Source organism: Leopardus geoffroyi, chromosome C3 (assembly GCF_018350155.1).
Source record: "Leopardus geoffroyi isolate Oge1 chromosome C3, O.geoffroyi_Oge1_pat1.0, whole genome shotgun sequence".
NCBI classification, from domain to species: domain Eukaryota; kingdom Metazoa; phylum Chordata; class Mammalia; order Carnivora; family Felidae; genus Leopardus; species Leopardus geoffroyi.
Genome location: NC_059338.1, coordinates 72530468 through 72537526, shown reverse-complemented (window position 1 = coordinate 72537526; position 7059 = coordinate 72530468). Strand labels below are relative to the sequence as shown.

The following is a 7059-nucleotide window of genomic DNA, read 5'->3' as shown; positions in this document are numbered from 1 at the left end:
AGACCCCCGAGGCCTCTGTTCCCGCCCTTCTCTCCTCAGTCACCACCCAGCCCGTTCACATCCGACCGGGCTGGACCAGGAACCAGAGTGGGGCCAGGCTGGCGCTGACCCCAAAACAGGGTCGAGGGCTGCCCATCACTACCCGCCACCTCCCCCCCCCCCGCCCCGCCCCGGACACTCAGGAAATGACGAGACCCCAGAGCCTGGTCCGGGTTACACGAGAGGGTGCTTTCGGCCTTGTCGTCCTCAAAGTTAGCAGATTCTCGGAAGTGATGGGACAACAAACGCCTCCGAGAGGTCACAATGGGTGATATTCAAACAATGTGTCATGACCTCAACCCTTTCCTTCCTTCAGCACGGGCTTACTGCTCAGACTGCGTCCTCCACACCAATCTCGTCTGGCATGGGGACCCCCACAGCCAGCCCCTCCCCCACCTCTGGAAGATGGGCCGGTCCAGGGTGACCCAGCCGCCAGGGCTGGCCCAGGGCGTGAGGCCAGTGCTCCTCTGCCTCCGTGCATCCTGCACACATATCTAGGACAAAACGGTTAGGAGGAGTTTATGCCGTGGGCCTCCCATAAGTTCTGTCCAGCAGCACATATGAGTTTTCGATTACATTTTCGTAAAAGATAGAGGGACAGCCTTCAGATGGATCTTTCTTATTATGTTCCTCTATAAAAGCTGGGGACAGAGTGTTAAATCACAGCCCCGGGAAGGAAGCATTCCGGAGAGAGCGTGCGTGTTCCGCTGCTTTAACCTGACCCTGGGACCCCGTCATCAGCGCCGCGTGTCACATCTGGATCTGGGGACGTAAACACGACCCGTGTCAGGTTTCACAACGTTTACCGAGCAGTAAGGGTCTTCATGATTTTTTAATTGAAACAGAATGAATGCACAATGTCTGCTGAGTTTCAAGTGTGCAACATAAGCCCTCCTTTCTTCAGATCCGCGTCGTCACCGGGCCGGCCCTGCTGGGCAGCGTGGACGCGTGCGGGGATACGTCTTAGGCCACGTGGGTGTCGACCGCGCCACCGTGGAAAGAAAGGCGAAGCCGTTCAGTCGCCCATCTCTTCGTTCCGTCGCTCATTCTGCAAATACTTGCTGGATGCCAGGTGGGTGTTGTGGGGCAGTGATACTCTCGACGAACCCGGCGTCACTCTCGGGGCAACGGGAATGGTGATGAGGACGTCGGGGGGCAGGCTGGCGGCAGCTGCCACACCGGCCGTGGGCCCGTGGGGCCCTGGCAACACAGCTCAGCGCCAGCCCTAGAAGAGCCCCCACGAGCGTCCTGGGGGTGCGGGCAGGGGCCACCTGCAGCGCAGCCAGAACCACACAGGTCAGCAGGAACCCACGTGCGCCCCGCCCGGCTTTTCTGGGGCGCCAGCAGCGGTTCCGACAGAAACGGGCCAGCCCGGGGTCCGCGGGAGGGAGCCGCACGGTGCCAAGCGTACCAATACGAGGACACAGACGCTCACTTCTAATGGCGGGAGTCCGTCAGCACTCGGGCAGGGACCCCGAGAGCGGGAGTGAGGCCGAGGCCACCGCGTCTGGAGCGCCATCCAGAAGCTTCGAGTTGCGCACGGGCGACGTGCGGAATTGCGAATACGCGAAATCGTGAAGAGAAACGAAGGGCAGACAAGAAAGACCACAGCGAATGGGTTTGGAACACCTGCTCTCTGCCGAGCGCCTTCATCGCGCTGGATCTTGTCCCGACAACACCCTGCACACGAAGCCCTGGAGCCCACTTTCCGGAAGAGAGCACCGGAGCACGGACGTGCCAAGGACTCTCCGAGGTCCCACGTCGTGTCGATGACAGAGCCTACCGCAGGGACTCCCGTGGCTTCTGGAACCTGTCCTGTTGCTCCACGAGAAGCTTATTGTTATTTAAAGGAGCTAAAACATTTTTTCTCTCTGTCTCTCTGTCTCTCTCTCACACACACACTTGCACACACGCATGCACACATTCACACGTGCATGTGCACACAGTGATCTGGACCAGGCACAGGAACCAGGAGGCTGATTTCAGGGCGAACGCAAATACGGAAAACAGAGCGACCCGGACAAATGTGGAGTCGGCACGTGCCTTGGACCGTCTGTCCCTCAAATGCCAAGTGTCTCCAGTGGGCTTTTGGCAAATGCCAGATCACTGTCACTTTGTGGCCGGGCTCCCTGCTGAATGCCTGGAGTGTCACTATTCTCGGCAGCTGATCAAAGAATGTGATGATCTGGGTTAATGATGTCGCAATTGCCTGAATGATCGGAATCAGGGAGAAGATATTATAGGAACTGACCCAATTCCTTCAACCGGCCTAACAGCAAATTGAGCTGTGACACGAAGGGGAAGGGAGAGGGAACCGAGCCCCCACTACGTGCTGGGCACTGGGCAGCTGTCCCATCCCTCCTCGGAAGCAGCAACAATGAAACAGCAAAAGCGAGGCCAGTTTATGGAGCCCACGGTTGGCACTGGGCCCCATGCGTCTCTCTGCCCCCACCAGCCCGGCAAGACCAGAGCTCGGAGCTGGCTCCTAAGTGGTCTGGACTTCACAGAAGTGCAGGGCTGCTGGGCCCCCAGGGTCGTGCTGGACCCGGAAGGGTGATGGGCAGACACCGCCCGCGCTCTGACCGCATCCTCGGGTCCCCGCACCGTCACACACACTGGAGGGTGCCACCCGCAGCCGTGTCTGCCTGTCCCTCCTACAGCCTCCTTCTCTCGAGTCCACAGACCCCGTGGCAGTCCCACCCTGCTGGGCTCTTTCAAATGTCTCATGAACTAGAAATATGTGCAAAGAAGCTCAGATTCTCTACTAACCAAAGGCATGCGCTTTTACGTAAGATGTTGCTACCAATATTAAAGTGGTAAATTCCTGACACTCAGCTCGGGCGAGGATAAGTCAAGACTAACATCTGTGTGTGTGTAGGCTGCTAATAAATGCCCCTCAAAGTGACTGCAGCGGTCACTGCTGTGTGAACTGGCCTGGACTGCGGGGCCCAGACCTTTGGTTGAATACCGGTCTCAACATTGCTGTGAAGACGTTCTCTAGGTAAGAATAGATCCACAAGGGGTGGATTTCAGTAAAGCAGATTGCCCTCCATGACGTGGTGGGCCTCATCTAATCAGGAGATGGCCCTAAGAACAGAAGGGAAGTCTCCTGGAGAAGGAACTTGATCTCAAGGCTGTCACAGAAACCCTACCTGAGTTTCCAGCCTGCCACCCAGCCCTGTAGATTCCAGACTCAACGGCCCCACTGTCCTATGAGCTGGTGACCCAGCGGCCCATGTCGCTGGCCCTAATATCCCATGCCTGGCATCCCGTGGTTATGTGTCCAGGCATCAGCCTGTGCAACAGCAAGGAAGGTGAAAACACTCGTGTGCACAGGAGACAGAAGTCACCGGAACGGGTACCTGGACGCCATGCAGTGCCTGAGAGTGGAGGACGGGTGAGCACTCTGGGGGGCGTCTACGCAGGAAGATGCCGACCTGAAACGAGAAAGGGCGGTGACCAGCACCAGTGTGCACACGGTCCTCTACGTTTGCACACAGCCTCACGGAGGTGTGCATAATTTATCTACAGGATGTTATGGTTGGAGACAGTCTGGAAGGATGAAGTCAAAGAACCCATGTGGCATCTTCCTGGAAACTGCAAACAGCCACCCCATGACCTCCGATTGCACCACAGTCTGATACTGCTTCCTCCCCCGGCCCCTTTGTGCAGTGAACAACACGCACAGCCACACGGGGCAGCCTAAAATATTAACTCTGAGTCGGAATGGACTATGAGTCATTGCTATGTTTTTACTTATGCTTACAACATTTTCTAAGATTTACGCCCTGAGTGTTGACTGATTTCTTACCAGAGGAGAAATAGAGCCCTAAGCTCGCATTCTCCCAGCTGCCGAGAGAGGAGGGGTCGGGACATCACCTGCCCGGCATGTGAATGACCAAGTGCCCCCAGGCCTCCGTAGCTTCTTTGGAGCCAAAGATTCTAGTGCTCTGAACCCGTGACCTGTGCGGACTCTTCGTGGGGAGTCAGGTTCAGATGCCCCCCCAGGAGAAGAAGGATCCAGGGTGACGTCCCCTCGAAGTCCGGCTCAGTGTGTAGGGAACTATCCCCTCCCTCCCGGCCTCCTGCAGAGTCAGCCCTCCGGACCCACCCCCGCCCCCACACCCCCCGGGCTCTTCCCTACTCTGCTGTGCCTGGCTGCTAGCCCCAACAGCATCACACACACACCGCCCACACAGAGACAGACACACACGTGTGCACACACAGACGTACACAGGCCTGCATGCACACACGCCCAACACACACAAGCACGCGTTGCACACACACGCACAGCGGGTGTAACTTCACTGACTGGGCATCGGCTCATTTGTCAGGAAGCACTTCTTTGACTTTAGCATAACTGCCCCCACACATGCCTCCCACCCCCCGACCTTACCTCTATGTTCTGGATGCTCAAGGAGAGCATTTACTTCCTCTCTCATCCGACAAAGCTTCCTCGTTACCAAAAGAATCCAGTCTTGGATTTGATCGATCCATTCGTGCATTCGTTCCCTCCACAAACTTGTATTGAACGGGCGCCAGACCCTTGGGAGGTCCTGTGAGCAGGGTGAACACGGAGCCTGGTCCTCCTGGCTTACTGTCTAGATCGGAGACACCCGGACTCATCCATTCGAATGGCGGTATGACCTCCCACTCATAAGCAGCACAAAACCAGAGGACCACAAGATGCCCAGACCAGGGGGGACGGTGGCTTCCGTGACAACATTCTTGTTTTGGAGGACCAGAGCTTAGTGTGTGATCAAGGTCAGGGCTCAGCATGCGGCCAGGGACAAGGTTCAGCATGGGACTAGAGTCAGGGCTCAGAGAGTGACTGGGGTCAGGGGTCCACGTGTGGTCATGACCAGGGCCCAGTCTGTGGCAAGGATTCTGGGGCTTGGGCTCAGTGTGTGCTTGGGGTCAGGGCTCAGTCTCAGCGGCGGGCCGGGGCTCTCGACCTCCCTGCTTTACCCGTGTCCCTCGCTCCGAGAACAACCCCTGCCTCTCGCTCTGGCCCAGGGTGGCCTGGCCTCTGGGCCTGTGCACCTTTTCCCGTGGAAATCCCCTTTGGTTCTAGCCGTAATTATGTTTAAAACCCCCATTCTAGCTGGGGGATGTCATCAGGGAGCAGGAGCTCAGAGCCAGGGTGCTGAGGAGAAGCTGAGCGTGGGGGGCCCGGACAATTCCTCCGCAACCCAATCAGGGCTCCTGCACACCCGGATTTGCATAAATCTCTAAGCCGATTAGGGGGACGTTCAGAGTTAGCAGCGCAGTACTGAGCCAGCGAAGCGGGCGCCCTCCCTCTCTGTGTGGATTAATTGCTCCCATCCCAGCTGGCTCCAAAGCCGAGTTCATTATGCCCCACCCCGCCTCAAGCCCGCTCCTCCTCCCAGCTCCTCCCCTGCTTGCTTCGTGCCACAAACTCAGAATCCGTGTTACCCCAGATGCCTCCTGTGTGCTTTCCATCCGGCCTACCACGTCTGTCTCCTTTGCTCTGTCCCCTCCCCGCCAGCCACAGGCCACCCTCTCCAGCTTCACTGTCCCCTGGGTATCCCTGACACCGGCCCTCTCCTCTGTCCATTCTTGCTCTGAGTCCTCACGACAAATGCCCTCTGGCACCTGCCCCCCCGGTCCCCCAGGCCCTCCCGAAGCAGGGATTGCTCTGTTCTCAGCCCTGGCCCCGCTGCTCACCTGAGGGAGCCGTGAGGCCGGGCCCAGGGCGCTGGCCCAGGGCACACCGTCGGCACACAGCCGTGGTTTGACGTCCACAGCTCCCGTCTCCTGCAGGACGGGGTCTCCCTGACCCTTCAGCTCTCGCCTCCCCAGGAGCACATCGTCCTGGGCCAGGTTGCCCTTCTGTCCTGGGGCTCCGGGGAGAACGCCCATCCAGGAGAGGGTCTTCACGGAGGCATCACTTACATACAGAACGTTGTTACCCCCAGAGACTGACCTCTGGCCTGAGGTTGGCACCCTCTCCTCCTGCTCCCCTGGCCTCTGAGAAACGCACCGTGAGGGGGCTCGTGTCCCCTTGGCCCACCCCAGCTGCTGCAGCAGCAGAAACACTGGGGATGGTGCTGGCTGGGGTCGCAGTGCTGTCCTTGTGGGGGCCCCACTTGGCTGTGTGACCAGGTCAAGCCTGTCCCTCGCTGCGAAAATGAGAGAGTGGCTGGGCTGATTTCTGAGCTTTGCCTTGGTTGCAACACCTTAAGTCGGTGAATAAATTGTGACCCCCTCAAATGAAGTGATGCATTCATGCACAGTCCTCAGAAGCTCGGTGGAGGAGTGAGCACAGAGTGTGAGGGCAGGCTTGCGAGGGACCGGGATCCCTCACTGGTGTGACAAAGATGTGTGGGTAGGGGACTTGGGGGCGACCATCAACACCACCATCCACACCATCAATGCCGTCATCATCATGAGAACCACCGTGGTCATCCTACTATAACACCATCATCAACATCTGCCCCAACTCTCCCGGGGTCTCATAAAATAAGAACAGGGAAGCTGATCACCAACTGCCCCCACCCGCCAGAGCACTATGGACAAGGTTCTGAATAGGCTGTACCAAGTGATTCCAGATGCCCTGGTCCCGCTTGGGAATCTCCCTGTCGAGCAGGCCCCACTCCAGTCTCTGCCCTGCAAAGCCGCAGACCTCAGACATCGCCAACCGCAGCCCCTGCTCCCTGCTCCCCCGGGGGTCTTAACCAGCAGCCGTTTGCTCTGCATAGGACCCAGGAGCACAGGAGGATGGGCTGGACCGAGAAACCTGTGCGACCCTGGGCACATCTGTGCTCCCTAGCCCTCTGAGGGGATACTGAGCGATTCCTGATGGAAATCCCATCCCCAGCCACCCCACCCAAGGTCAGCATCTTGAGGGTGCCTAGCATCTGAGCCAGGACATCTAGCCTTCTTCTGACTCAAGCTGCCCGGGGGTCCCGGTTTCTGCCAACACCATGGTCTCTCTCTCTGAGACTGTATTCATTTCCTGTGGTTGCTGTGACAAATTCGCACCAACCCGGTGGCCTC

General features: G+C 58.2%; 1 long non-coding RNA gene across 1 annotated transcript; it reads right to left on the bottom strand.

The window, feature by feature from the left end:
* Window positions 1-852: 852 nt before the first annotated feature.
* LOC123585391 lies at window positions 853-6847 on the bottom strand. Its single transcript, XR_006706132.1, has 2 exons — window positions 4436-6847; window positions 853-3476 (listed from the first exon to the last, which is right to left on the bottom strand). It is a non-coding gene; the product is annotated as an uncharacterized LOC123585391 (long non-coding RNA).
* Window positions 6848-7059: the final 212 nt, after the last annotated feature.